The sequence below is a fragment of the Oppia nitens genome, unplaced genomic scaffold (assembly GCF_028296485.1).
Source record: "Oppia nitens isolate AA-2021 unplaced genomic scaffold, nextdenovo-longstitch-racon4-pilon3 scaffold27_pilon_pilon_pilon, whole genome shotgun sequence".
NCBI lineage: Eukaryota > Metazoa > Arthropoda > Arachnida > Sarcoptiformes > Oppiidae > Oppia > Oppia nitens.
Genome location: NW_026533207.1, coordinates 1,705,532 through 1,722,694, shown reverse-complemented (window position 1 = coordinate 1,722,694; position 17,163 = coordinate 1,705,532).

Below are 17,163 nucleotides of genomic sequence, written 5' to 3'. Positions count from 1 at the left end.
ATCACGGTTTGTTCTCAATGGGAATAAACGTGATTTTCCCGTCTATAGTACCGAACATACAACACTAGTATAATTAAATAGTATAACACTTAACCAAACTATAGGGAACTTTATGGGAAAATATAGGGAATTTTATGAGAATATTCTATCAAACAACCAGTCTCTTTGTTTATAAGAGGAAATTAAGTTAAGGTATATGAATTTATATTAGGGAAAGAGAGGCTTGTTTGCACACGGCACTAATAAGTGTTGTTCGCAATCAATAAGACCCCATTGTTTTATAAAGTATATAAACCGCTGCATACCATTAATTTGGTTATGAAGTGTTGGGTTCAGACTTAAACCAGTTAACCCTAAAGAGTACTGTGTCTAGGATTTGCATAAAACTGCAGACTTAGATTAAATTATACTAAATTACTATACATATTTACTGTACTTTTATTTTAATTATTATTAAATAAATACTGTTATATTTAACTTCAAAACGGATTCCCTTTTATTTTACTCAACGGTGAGTCAACAGTATTGGACGGTGTCTATCTACAGATAGATACCGGTTGTGTTTCATCGGCTCGTATCGGACCGCTGGAGCGTATTAGTGGCTACGAATTGGTGCAACACAACGCAATATTATAAATATACTGTAATATACTGTATATATGTAATGTAAAGTTAAATGTTATGTAAAGTATAAATACTCTATATATGAAAGTAATTTAAAAAATAGCAATATTTTACTAAAATTTTTTAATATTCTTATTTTTACTTAAATTATATATTTATGCTATTTATAGAAAATATTTTAATTTCTATAATTTTATTGCTTTTCAATAACTGCCGACTATTTTATGGGTCAATCTATTGACTTAAATCCAATATATAAGGTATAGTACTGACCATACCTTTTATGCTCCCGATATCCCAGTGCTTGATAGGACTGCAACATATAAACTATAAATATATTAGAAATCCATAATTAAATACAACTAGTTTTTACAATCTATAGGTGCGATTACTAAATAATTGTCGTAAAACTCATATTTTACATATACAGTAAAATAAATTAATAAAAAATGTTATATGATTATAAAATAGTCAAATATTTTAAAATAATAATAATATTAAATATTTTATCTCACAATTTGTTAGAAAAGCGTGCAAAATATATTATTAGATTTTATTTATAAATTAATTATATTATATTTTTTTATATTTTATTTTGAATTCATAAGTCAAAGATTTTATAAAGTTATATTAATTATAATAAAAATAATGTAATATAAAACACAAAAAATACTGGATTACTTTTGCAATAATAAATTTTATTTTTTTAATGAAATATTTTAATAAATCTAATTTTGAAAACAAAATTTCATATATATATATATATATATATATATACTGTATATCTATATTTTTAAAAAGTTATGCTCATTTATTTAATGTTTTAACATAGTTTAAAATTATATAAAAACCATTAGTTTCGTTTCGTTTAATCTTTTTAGAAAAAATACTTAAATTACATTCAAAACACTTATTATTACTGTATTTTCAATATTATCTATAAATACAAAAATTTTTTAAATAAGGTTTTTTTTATAAAATCATAGAATATTCAAATATTAAATCCAAAAAACATATTCAGTTTAAAAAATGATAAAATATATTAAACTAACATTTGGTTTGAACAATGATTTTAAAACATTAAACTTTATATTTACTGGAATAGCATTGACAACATATACAATGTTTATATTGTTAACATTGATGTCAATTGTTTATCCCATTAAATCAGATAATTTTCTTATTATTAAAATCTTAACATTAATAACTTTTATTGGATTAATTAGTTTTTATATTTATGTAAAAATAAATATAACATTTATTGATAAAATTCATTGTGAATTGGATAATATGTATCGTAAATATAAAATTCACCAAGATAATAAACCATTGTATATCTACTTAATAACTACGTGTATATTTTATACTATGATTATTTATGTAGTATTTATTGATAATTATGTTAATAAATTATTTCAATCAACAATATCTCCGATATTATTCAGTCATCATTCAATGTTTAGTGTATATTATTCAGTCAATTGGCTAATCTATGTTCAAGTAATGAATTTGGAAAATATTACAAAATATTCAAATGTTGTACAGAAAATGTATTTACAGTTAAATAATTACAACAAAATTCCTCCAAATTATTGCTTTAAAATAACCGAATGTATTAACAATTTTCAAGTGGACACTAAATGTTTGAATAAAATTTTTATTAAACTTCAATATTTAATTTATTGTTTATTTATTTTGTTTATTTCAAACAGTTTATCGTTTATACATTATCATATTAATCCAATTGCCAATATTTTATTTGTATTATTTTCAATATTATTATTATTAATAATAATTACTGTAAAATGTTATATTAAATATAAACTAAACATTATAAACATTGTCATTGATAAACTAAATCGTCTAAAATATATGTAACATATTTTTAAAAAATGTTATTTTTTACATTATAATTGTAAATCCTATATTGATATAATGTTTTCATATAAATTATTAATTTAACATAAATTATTAATATATTACTTTTATATTTATAATATTAGCAATTATTTTAAATAAACTATCTATTTCAATATGTAGTAGTTAATATATATAAAATTTATTTGTTTAATATAAAAAATAATATATAAATACAATTGTGGTCTAAAACATAGTAAAATATATCCTATTATTAAATAATTAATAATATAACATAAATACATTTATATCATTTAATTGTAATAAATTTTTAATGTTAACATTTGTAAAACATGATTATATTATAATATTATTGAGGTTTTTAAAACAAAAATAATTATCACATAATAATAATCTGTAATTATCTGTAATAATAAATTTAGAATATTCTAAAAATAATTAAAATAAACAATATTAGATTTTTGTAAAATTTTTATTTATTGTTATTTTTATAATTATTTTATTGTTATTTTTATAATTATTTTATTGTTATTTTTATAATTATTTTATTGTTATTTTTATAATTATTTTATTGTTATGTTAAAAATAAGTTTTATAGTCTTTATTGTAAATTTAATATTATAAAAAAAATATTATTTCATAAAAATGTTGTTAAATATTAAATTTATATTCTAAGCTTATTATATTTTTGGTGTTATAAATAGATAACAATTTTTGTTTTAAATAATATTTTATTTACAAAAATAAAGTATATTGTTATTTGCTTAAAATTTTTGTTAAAAACATAAATTTCATTTGAAATAAATTTTTGATTTATTATAATACAGTTATTATACTTATAAAGTTGTTTGAAAATATATTATTAATTATCAAACAAAAAATATCAAAATAGGTACTGTATATGAATTTATAATAACATAAAATAAGTTTGTATTTAATATATTGAAATTATCAAAAAATAGGTATTATTTTAAGTTATATTTAAGACAATAAAATCCAATTAGAAATGTTTAAATAAAATGTATAATAAAACTAAAAATAAATGACAATATTTCGGGTATACTTTATATACTATATAACGATAAGTCAATATCTTATATGATATATAATATATATATATATTATATATTGATATTATTATTATTATTCATTATAATACTTATATAAAAATAATTAATTTTATATTATATATACAATTATTGATGTTTTATATGAAATATGTTTTCATAAAACATAAATTCTATAAATATTATTATATTTTATTTTATAATTTATTATTGATATTAAATTTATTGATATTATGATAAAATATAAATAATTTTTTTTGTATCAATTGTTAGTATTCTCATAAATGTCTAAATAATGTTTTATGAATTTTGTATTTATTTATAAATATATTATGATTTATTATTGTATATTATTTAGTAATTTTATATCATAAATATGGTATTATGATATATGCTATACAATAATATATAAAAAATAATATCATATCATATTTTACAACTATACTAGAAATATAAAATACTTAAAAACATGATTACTTTAGGATCTTATTTAAGATTTGTTGATATTATTAAAAATTATTATTTAAATTTATTTTATCAAAAATCTGAGCAAAACAAAGATCACAATTTAATTGAATACTTAATATTATCGACATTTTTGATAGATATAGTTAAGTATATATTATTGATTAATGTTAGTAATATTGATAGACATTTATTACTCTACGATATGCCCTATTTTATGGGTGGTTTATATACATATAATACAGCATTTTTTTGGTTATCGGCAATGTTTTTTGGCTATCAATTTAAAATATATCATTTATCACGTTATCAAAAGTGGTATAAACCATTGAAAGCAATTGATGGACAATTGGATATCAATGAATTGATACCAAATTTAAAAGTTAACCATGCTACTATGTTAAAAACAAAATACATTGTTAATTATATTTTTAAATTTATTTATAATTTTTATTTTTTTATTGGTAAGTATAATAAAACTGAGAAAATTATTATTAGATATAATATTAACAATTAACATTTTTTTTATAGTTATCACATTAACAATAATATGGGTGTTAATAATCTATAGATATTATACTTGGATAACATTTTTCCAGTCAATTGTTTGGCAATTGTTACAAATGATACCAATTTATGTCTTAATTGTCGACAATTTTATTTCTGTGTCATATATTGTGTCAAATAGTTTCATATTAATGATGTTTATCAATGAAATTAATAATAAATTACTAGAATGTAATTCAATGGATACATCATATTATAAATGTATTAATCTGTTTATTGAAGATCACAATAGTTTTTGCAAACTTATCATTGAATACAATAAGTTTATATCAAAAATCTATTTGTTATTTATATTAACAATAACACCAATTAGTTTGCTAATTATGCATCAAGTTTTATTTAAACAATTAGATTATGCGATCAAAATATTTTTTATTATTTTCATATTTATTGTATGTAATCTACTATTTATAATGCAATACCGTTTAGCAAAATTGTCGGTTAATATTCATCGGACGTATCCATTGTTGTCACGCATTCAATGGCGAGTCAATGGATACCCGTTTCGGATGCGATTCAAAGTCAAACTAATGGCTTATTTTGAACGACTGTCCAGTGATCGTAAAATCGGTATAACTATCGGACCAAATATGTATTTACTTACAATGACATTATTTTCACAGGTATTTAATAACAATATTTTTAAACACTATTATATGAAAAATTAAAAATTATTTTTTTAGATAATTCTAAAATATTGTCGATACTATCTATTGGTTTACAAACTTACAGAATATTAAAATAAAAATCTATTAAATGTCTAATTTTTGTGATATAAATAAAAATAATACACTAATATGTATATAAAATTATTATTTGTTAGATGTTATATTGATATTATGTTTAATACAAATTATTTATAAATAAATGATTTTTTTTTGTATGTTATTTATAATTGTTTTAAATATACAATATATATATATATTAATATATAAGTCTACTATTTTTATAAATATTCATTATTTAATTAAATTTATTGTCATTGTATTAAAAATAAATATTTTTTAATTTTTTTACAGTAAAATATTAAAACACATAAAATTAATTTCTAAATTACTAATACAATAAGATATAGTAAGAAAATTAAATGATTTTATTTGAAAATATAAAAGTAAAATAATTATTATTTATAATATTTTTATTTAATCATGTAAATAACAAATAATTATTACAAATTAAAACAGTAAAATACTAGTGAGGTTTTATACTTTTAAAAATATATAATAAAATAAATATAATATATTCTATAATTAAAATAATATTTTTTTAATATTAGTTTTTATTTTAGTTAAACTTATTTTCATTTATTAATAGTATTTAAATGATTTTATTATAATACATTTATTACTAGTATACATATATAGAGTATATAACAATAGATCGATATTATATATGTATTATATTTTTTTCTCTAATTTTGTTTTCAATGACTAGTTATATAAAATAATTGATTATTTAATAATTATTGATGTTTTATATGCAATATGTTTTAAAAACATAAATTCTAGAAATTCTATAAATATTTCATATTTTTTAATATTTTATATTTTATAAATTATTACTGATATGTATTTTATTATCATTTATATAAAATCGCCTTTTTTGTGTCAATTGTTATTTTTTTCATGAATGTCTAAATAATATTTATGCATTAAATATTTATTTATATGAATATATTATATTGTTATAAATATTATATATAATGTATTTTAAATGATTTATTATTATATTTTATTGATATTTAGTAATTATATTATATATAAAAAAGTAATAAAATATCATATTTTATAACATTATAACTATAGAATACTAATATTAATTAAAAATTATTATATTTTTTAGTTCTAAAAATATGATTACTTTAAGATCTTATTTAAAATTAGTTGTTATTATTAAAAATTATTATTTAAACTTATTTTATGAAAAATCCGAGAAAAGCAAAGCTCACAATTTAATTGAATACTTAATATTATCGACATTTTTGATAGTTATACTAAAATATGTCTTATTGATTAATGTTAGTAATATTGATAGACATTTATTACTCTACGATATGCCATATTTTATGGGTGGTTTATATTCATATAATATAGTATTTTTTTGGTTATCGGCAATGTTTTTTGGATATGAATTTAAAATATTACATTTATCACGTTATCAAACGTGGTATAAACCATTGAAAGCAATTGATGGACAATTGGATATCAATGAATTGATACCAAATTTAAAGTTTAACCATGCTACTATGTTACATGCAAAATACATTGTTAATAATATGTTTACATTCATTTATAGTATTTATCTATTGTTAGGTATGTATAATAAAAATCGTTAATTATTAGTAGTTATAAAGGTATTGGTTGTAGTATTATTAACTATTAACCATTCTTTACAGTTATCACATTAACAATAATATGGGTCTCAATAATCTATAGATATTATACATTGAAAACATTTTTCCAGTCAATTGTGTGGCAATTATTACAAATGATACCAATGTATGTCTTAATTGTCGACAATTTTATTTCTTTATCATTTCTTGTATCCACTATTTTTATATCAATGATGTTTATCAATAAAATTAACAAAAATTTACAATTATTTAATTTAATTGACTCATCATATTATAAATGTGTTAATCAGTATATTGAAGATCACAAGAGTTTTTGCAAACTTATCATTGAATACAATAATGTTTTCTCAAAAATCTATTTGGCATTTATATTAACAATAACACCAATTAGTTTGCTAGTTATACATCAAGTTTTATTTAAACAATTGGATTATGCCATAAAAATATTTTTTATTATTTTTATTTTGGTTGTATGTAATACACTATATATAAATCAATACCATTTAGCAAAACTGTCGGTTAATATCCATCGGATGTGTCTATTGTTGTCACGCATTCAATGGCGAGTCAATGGATACCCGTTTCGGATGCGATTCAAAGTCAAACTAATGGCTTATTTTGAACGTCTGTCCAGTGATCGCAAAATCGGTATAACTATCGGACCAAATATGTATGTCTTGACGATGACATTATTTTTACAGGTATTTTATAATAATATTTATTAATCACTATTATATTAAATTCATTAAATTTATTTATCTTTAGATAATTCTAAAATATTGTCGATACTATCTATTGGTTTACAAACTTACAGAATATTAAAATAAAATCTATTAAATATTAATTAAATCTCAATTAAATTAAATGTCTATTAAAAATCAATTTTCTTGATATAGATAAACACAATAGACTAAAATTTGTATATATAATTATTATTTATTAAATGTTATATTGATATTATGTTAAACAAAAATTATTTACAAATAAATAATTCTTTTTTAAATATTATTTATTAAATGTTTTAAATATACAATAAATGTATTAATAAATATATTTGTGAAAATTTGGAAACAATAATCATTTATATACTAACCAGTTTTTGACCCATCAATTAATAAAATAAATGTTATCAAATAATATTATTTGATTTATTTATAATTAAAATAGCTTAATATTATTTTAGTTATTATTACTTTTATATAGTTTAATAAATAAATAGTTTGTTTAACATAACTAAAATATTTTAAATAAAAACATTTTAATTTATTCTATTAAAATTATTTATATAAATATACAATTGTTTTATAATAAAGATATGTATTTATATCATTATATTGTTTTAAGTGATTTTACATTACAATAATAAAAATGCTTTTAAATTAAAATATAGCAATTCAAATAAACTCAAATATTTAATGAAATTATACAATTTAGTATTTTTAAAATATTAAATAAATATTTATATATACTATATATTTATATATACTGTAGTTTAAGTAAAGTTCACTAAATTAAGTAAATTATAAATAAAATTTTTTAATAATTATTATAATTATTTATAGAAATAATCTAATGTATAATCATTATTAAACTTTGCAATAATATAATTTTTTTTAAAAATTAAAATTAAGATGAATTCAAAAAAGTCAAATATATAATAAAAATTATATTTTTAAATTTTTATAGTAATTATAGTAATTATATTTTTTATATTAGAAATTTATGTTAATATATTTTCATTCAATTTTATTAATAGTCTACAATTATTACATATTATTATTGTAAATTTTTATTATATTGTATTAAAAATAAATATTGTTTTTTATGAGAAATATAAATATTTATTTAAAGAAATGATGTCAACAATAAATTTACAAAAAAATAGTTTATAGTCTAATTAATTATTATTTTAATTTGTTTTGTCATTTTATACAAAACATGAATTTCAATTTTGAAATTTTTTTTTAAAAACTAATAGTGTTTTATATGATACATATAAATATTATTTAAAAATGAAACCAATAATAAATATTCAAAAATTAGTGTATAATCTAATTAATTATTGTTTTAATTTCTATTATAAAATATTAAATAATCATAATTTTATTGAATATTTTCTATTTTTCTTATATTTAATAAACATTTTAAAGTATGTCCTATTAATTAAAATCAATAATAATAATAATAATATTGATATAAAAATTTTATTTTTCGATATTCCCTATTTGTTTGGTGGTCTATATATATATAATAAAATAAATATTTTGTTGGCTTTTATATTTTATGCTTATCTATTTAAAATGTTACATTTATCACACAATCATAACTGGTTTAAATCATTGCTAACAATTGATGGACAATTGGATATTGAAAAATTATTATCAAATTTCATAGTTGATTATGATACTTTAATAAAAACATCAAACATTATTAATTATATTTATAAAATTATTTGTAAGTGTTTATTACCTATGACATGTAAGTGTTTAATAATAATATAAATTATAATTAATAATGTTATTAAATGTTAAATTAAATGTATTTATTTTTTATTAAACAGTTATTTCAATAACAATATTATGGATTTTACTAATCTATGAATATTATACATTGAAAACATTTTTTCAATCAATTGTATGGCAATTATTAACAATGGTTTCATTTTATACAGCAATCGCAGATAGTTTTAATTGTTTTGCGTTTATTTCAGCACTTAATTATGGATTATTAATCTATATAAATAAAATCAATTCAACAATTATTATATGTAACCTAAATGTTAAATCATTTTACAAATGTATTAATATGTTTATTGATAGTCACAATAGTTTATGTCAATTAGTCAATGAATACAATAAATATTTTTCAAATATTTATTTAGCATTTATACTGACATTAATGCCAATTAGTTTGCTATTTATTCATCAAGTTTTATTTGAACGATTAGTTTATTACGTAAAGTTATTATATATTATTTGTAGTTTATGTATATTTTTAGAAATATTTATATTGCAATACTATTTCGCAAAACTGTCGGCTAGTATTCATAGGATGTGTCTATTGTTGTCACGCATTCAATGGCGAGTCAATGGATACCCGTTTCGGATGCGATTCAAAGTCAAACTAATGAGTTATTTTGAACGACTGTCCAGTGATCGTAAAATCGGTATAACTATCGGTCCAAATATGTATGTAATGACAATGACATTATTTTTACAGGTATTTTATAATAATATTGAGAAACATTATTATATTAAATCATTATATGTTTTTTTAGATAATCCTAAAATATTGTCGTTATTATTTATTGGTCTACAAACTTGCAGAAAATTTTTAATTAATTAAAATTTCCATGCAAAAATAAATTGTATTATTATTAATGTATATTTATTACAATAATGTTTTTAATATTAAAAAAAATACACTCATAATGTTTTTAATACGTTTTGTTTTAGTTTAATTATTAAATTAGAAAAAAATAATAGTTAAACAGCATTCAAATAAACTTTATATTAAAACCAAACAAATATTTATTTTATTAATTGTATTTTCTATATGCTAAGATTATTGATAAAATTTATTGTAAAATTTATTTTATGTATTTGCAAATACAAAATTTATCCAGATAATACACTTGAGTATATCTACATTTTTATATGAGTATCATATATTGTATAATCAATATTAATTTACAATAATAATAATAATAAACATGTTTTCATATTGAAATTATTATGAACTAAAAAAAATTTACTGTATATTATTTAATTTTTATAGTAACTATAGTAATTAGTTTATATATATATATTAGTAGTAATTTATTTCAATATATATTTTTATTCAATTTTATTAATAGTCTAATATAATTAATGAAGATTACTGTCAATAGTCAATAGTTTAATTAAATTTCATTGTATTATAAATTAATATTGTTTTATGAAATATTTAAACATAAATTTAATTTTAATCAATTTAGTTATTTTTATTAATTGATATTTATAATATTAAATAGTAATAAAATATAGTATACAATTATTATAATTGTTATTATTATAGATTAATATACTGTATATATATATATAAACAAATAAACATTGTTTACAATATATAAATAGTTTGTGTAAAGTTAACAAAACTAAAACTTTTTTTAATAAAAACTTTTTAATTAAATCTATTAAAATTATTAATATAAATATACAATTATTTTATAATTAAGATATAATATTGTATCTATATAAGTATATTTCATAATCAATATTACTGTATAATAATAAAAATGTTTTCAAATTAAAATATAGCAATTCAATTAACGTTAAATATAAAAATGAAATTATATAATTTAATTTAGTATTTATGCAATATTAAATATAAAAGTTAAAGTAAATATTATATATTAATATATGTATAGTTTAAGTAAAGTTAACATAATATAAATTTTTTAATTAAAAACTTTTTTAATTAATTTTATTAAAATTATTTATAGAAATATTGTATAACATTTTCATTAGTAAATATTGTAATGTATGATCAATATTAAACTTTGCAATAATAAACTTGTTTTCAAATTAAAATTATGATGAATTCAAAATTTTTTTTTAAATATATAATATCTTAGTTGTTGCTGTATTTTTATAGTAATTATATTGTTTTATAGTAGTAGTAATTTATGTCAATATATTTTCATTCAATCTTATTAATAGTCTAATAGTATTAATGATTATTATTAGTGAATGAAAATATATTTAATTAAATAAATAAATTTTAATTAAATATTATATACATTTAAAATATAAATACATACAAAATATTTAATTAAATATTTAGCATTTTTCGTAAATATAATAAAATATTAATACATAAAACTGTAAATATATGCAAATCAATAGTACTGGTCATCAAAAATCATTGAAAAATTGGAGATCAAAACAAGTGTCAGTACAACAATCACTACTAACACCAAAAAAAATGATTTCAATAGTGATTTGTGTAAACTGTTGGTGACATTGAATATACCGTTTCATAAAATGATAATCAAAAATAAATATTTAAATAAATATTTTGGTATTTTTTAGCAAATATTTAAATAAATATTTTGGTATTTTTTAGTAAATATTTTATTGAATATTTTCAGTTTTTAAATAAATATTTTTTAATGCACTAATTATTATTGTAAATTATAATTATTTAATTATTTATTTATTGTCATTGTATTTATAAATAAATATTGTTTTTTAACGAAACATATATATATGTTTTTTTTAAAAAAGAAATGATACTAACAATAAATTTTCAAAAATTAGTTTATAATCTAATTAATTGTTGTTTTAATTTGTTTTATCAAAAATCAAATAATTTTATTAAATATTTTCTATTTATCTTATATTTAATAAACATAATAAAGTATATCTTATTAATTAATGTAGTTAATAATAATAATATTGATACACAAATCTTATTTTATGATATACCTTATTTGCTTGGTGGTCTATATCTATATAATATAATAATTAATTTGTTGGCTTTTATATTTTTTGCTTATCTATTTAAAATGTTACATTTATCATTGAATCATACATGGTATAAATTATTGCTAACAATTGATGGACAATTGATGGATATTGAAAAATTAATACCAAATTTGATAATTGATTATGACAATTTAGTAAAAATAACAAACATTATTAATTTTATTTATAAAATTGTTTTTAAATATTTACTACCTATTATATGTAAGTATAAATTATAATTAATAATACAGTGTTTTTTATTTAATTAATATAATTAAATGTATATTTATTGTTATTAAATAGTTATTGAAGTATTAATATTATGGATTTTAATTAACTATGAATATTATACATTGAAAACATTTTTTCAATCTATTGTCTGGCAATTGTTAGCAATGGTTTCATTGTGTACAGCATTAACCGATAGCTTAATAATTTCAACATTTAATACGACACTTAATTATGTATTATTTATGTATATAAATAAAATCAATTCATTGATTATATGTAATCTAAATGATAAATCTGTTCAACTGTTTATTAATAGTCACAATAGTTTTTGTCAATTAGTCAATGAATACAATAAAAACTTTTCAAATTTGTATTTTGTATTTATACTGACATTAATGCCAATTTGTTTGCTATATATTCATCAAGTTTTATTTGAACAATTAGTTAATTACGTAAAAATATTATATATTATATTTAGTTTTGGTATATGTTATTTTATTATTATAATACAATATCGTTTTGCAAAACTATCGGTTAATATCCATGGGATGTGTCTATTGTTGTCACGCATTCAATGGCGAGTCAATGGATACCCGTTTCGGATGCGATTCAAACTGAAACTAATGTCTTATTTTGGACGACTGTCCAGTGATCGTAAAATCGGTGCACTTATCGGACCAAATATGAATGCAATGACTTTAACATTGTTTTATCAGGTTTTTTAAAATATAAAATAAAAAAAATTAATCTTATTTTAAAATATTTTCTAAACATATTTTTAGATAATCATAAAATATTGTCGTTACTATTTATTGGTCTATAAGTTTGCTCAAAAATTAAAATAATTAATAGACAATTATAATTTATAATTCTAATATAAAATATAATAGTGCTTATAATTATCATATAGTAATTATATAAAATATTACAAGTTTATTATTACATGATTTATATTATATTTATATATTATTTATTCATTATAAAAAATATATTAAAAAATATTCAACTTAGAAATGTATTTTAAATTAAATAAATTATTGTTTAATAATTCACTAATGTATTTAGCAATTTTAAGCTGGATACTAAATGTCAAAATTATATATATATACAATAATATATATATATATATATATATTATTGATTTATTTTATTTATTAGATAATTAGTTATTATCAATTTATTAGATTATGTTGAATTATTTTTTTTATTTGTTTGTTTGCTATTTATTTAACTAAAAGCTTACAGAATACTAAACTAATATTTATAATGTATTTATCAATTACATTAATTCAGTTTTAAAAAAAATATTTTTAGATATAATACATACTTTAAATATTTATTTTTTATTAAAAAAAATAATTTAATTCTATAAATTTTTCATTAAAATAAAATCATAATACTAACTCAATGTCAGATTTAGCTCTAATTATAATATATTAAACAAAATAAAAACAAATAAAATAAAATATATTTTATTTTATTTTTTTTGAAAAAACAAATATTTATTTATAGTTGAAAGAATAAGCTCTAAGAAATAAATCAATAATTTAACTAAAAATAAATATACTGTATATAAAAATAATTTTTTTTTAGTAATACAAAATATATTTTTGAACACATATTGGAAAAATAATTTAGAAAACTAATAAATTATATTAAAAATAAATAAATATATATATATATTATATATATTATAAAAAAAACATTTAAAACAAGTATGTAATCTATTTATTGTAATATTAACTCTACATATATATTATTAAACTATAAATATATTTTTTATTAAATTAATGTGCGCATATAATAATAATATATAGTAATATATTTTTAAAAAAATGTTGTATATAAGTACTGTGCAACAAAATTACTAGTACTTAAACTACATTATCATTTTAGTTACCAAATAACAAATAAATTTTAGCTATAACTAAGTGTAATGTTTAGTATATAAATAAGTTATAAATATTTAATTTTTCTATTTTTAATTATGTGTTATAGAATAAAATGTATATATATTTAAAAAAAATATTAAAAATATTTTTTTCAAAATTTATTTACTGTGAATCAAAATAAATAATATTTTAATTGAATTATAAAATCTAAATTGTTAAATTATATATATATACTAGTATATATATTTAATTAATTAATGTGACCACATAAAAAATAATTTATTATAATATTTTTAAAAGTTATATCATTTTATTTAACAAATCACAAATTAAATTAAACTATAACTAAGTGTAATATTTATGATATAATAAGTTATATAATATATTGTATATATTGTATGATCTACATACTAAACTGTAAAAATATAAAAAAAAAATTATAACTAAAAATATTTATATCTCAATTGTTTGGATTTTTAAAAAAAAAATTATAAAAAATTATTAACTCATTTAATAAGATATATAATAACATATAATAGCATATAATTAAAATAATATCATATAATAAATAATAATAATAAAATGATTAATTATATTAAAATATCATTTGGTTTAAACAATAATTATAAAACATTTAACTTAATATTTACTGGAATAGCAGTGACAACATATATAATGTTAATATTGCTAACAATAATATCAATTGTTTATCCCATAAAATCATTGAATAATAATATCATAAAAATTATAGCATTAATAATATTTGTTGGTATATTTATTATATATATCTTAGCAAAAGTAAATTCAAAAAATATTGATAAAATTAATTGTGAACTTGATGATATGTGTCGCAAATATAAAATTAACCCTGATAATCTAACATCATCATATATTTACTTAATAACAACGTTGGTGGTTTATCCAATAATTATTTATATTATATTTATTGATAATCATATTAATAAACTATTTCAATCAACAATATCTCCAATATTATTCAAACATCATACAATGTTTAGTGTATATTATTCAATCAATTGGCTAATCTATGTTCAAGTAATAAATCTAGAAATATGTTTAAAATATTCACATATTTTACAAGCAATGTATAGACTATTGAATAGTTTTGATTGTATACCACAAAAATATTATACTCAAGTTACTGAATCAATCGAAAATTTTCACCTAGATAATAAATGTTTCAAAAAGTTTATAATTAATATTCAATATTTTTATTATTTATTAATTATATTACTTATTATCGATAGTGTGATATATTTAATTTATGAAAATAATATTATTGTAATAACTTTTGTTACATTATTATTAATGTTTTTATTATTGTTTTCAATAATTGTACATTGCTATATTAATTATAAGTTTAAAATTCAAAAAATTATTGTAAATAATATCAGTTTATTCAAGTATAAAATTTAATATTATTTTAAATAAATGTATTATAACAGTTTATCATTAATACTATTATACTATTAATTTAATTGTAAAGTTTATATTATTAGATTTATTTTTTAATATTATAAATAAAGCATGTACTGTATATAAAATAATTATTTAACTATTACTAGTACAAATATTTGTTTTATATTTTTAATTAATTATTGTTGTTAACTAATACTGTTTTTTTTAATAATGTGAATTGCCTCTAATACAGTTTTTTTCATTTTACATATAATATATACATTAAATATTTATTTTCTTTTAATAAGATTAAAGTATGATAAGTTAATTCTATAAATTTTTTAATTAAAATATAATCAGGATTATTTTTTTTGATACTAATTAAATGACAGATTTAGCTATAATTATATTATACTAGTATTATATAAAAAACAAATATAATAATATATATTTTTTCTTGGAAAACAAATATTTATTTAGGGTTGAAAAATAAGTTTTTAGAAATAAATCAATAATTTATAAAAAAATAAATATACTTTATATAAAAATATAATTTTTAGTAATACAATAAATAAAACAAAATATATTTTTGAACATTTAGTGAAAATATAATTTAGAAAAATAATTAAAAAAATATTTATTTATTTAGTGATTAAAAATAAATAAATAAATAAATATATATATATATATATATATTAGAAAACATTTAAGACAAGTATTTAAATTATATATTGTAATATTAACTCTATATATATTATTAAACTATAAATATATTTTTATTAAATTAATATGCGCATATACTAAAACAGTAATATATAGTAATATATTTTTAAAAAAATATTATATATAAGTAATGTGCATAAAAATTATTAGTACTTAAAATACATTCTCATTTTAGTTACCAAATAAATTTTAACTATAACTTAATGTAATATTTAGTATATAAATAAGTTATAAATATTTAATATTTCTATTTTTAATTATGTGTTATAGAATAAAATGTATATATATTTTTAAAATATTAAAAATATTTTTTAAAAATTAATTTATTGTGAATAAAAAAATAATAATATTTTAATTGAATTATAAAATCTAAATTATTAAACTATAAATATATATTTAATTAATAAATGTGAACACAAATTGTAATATTTTTAAAT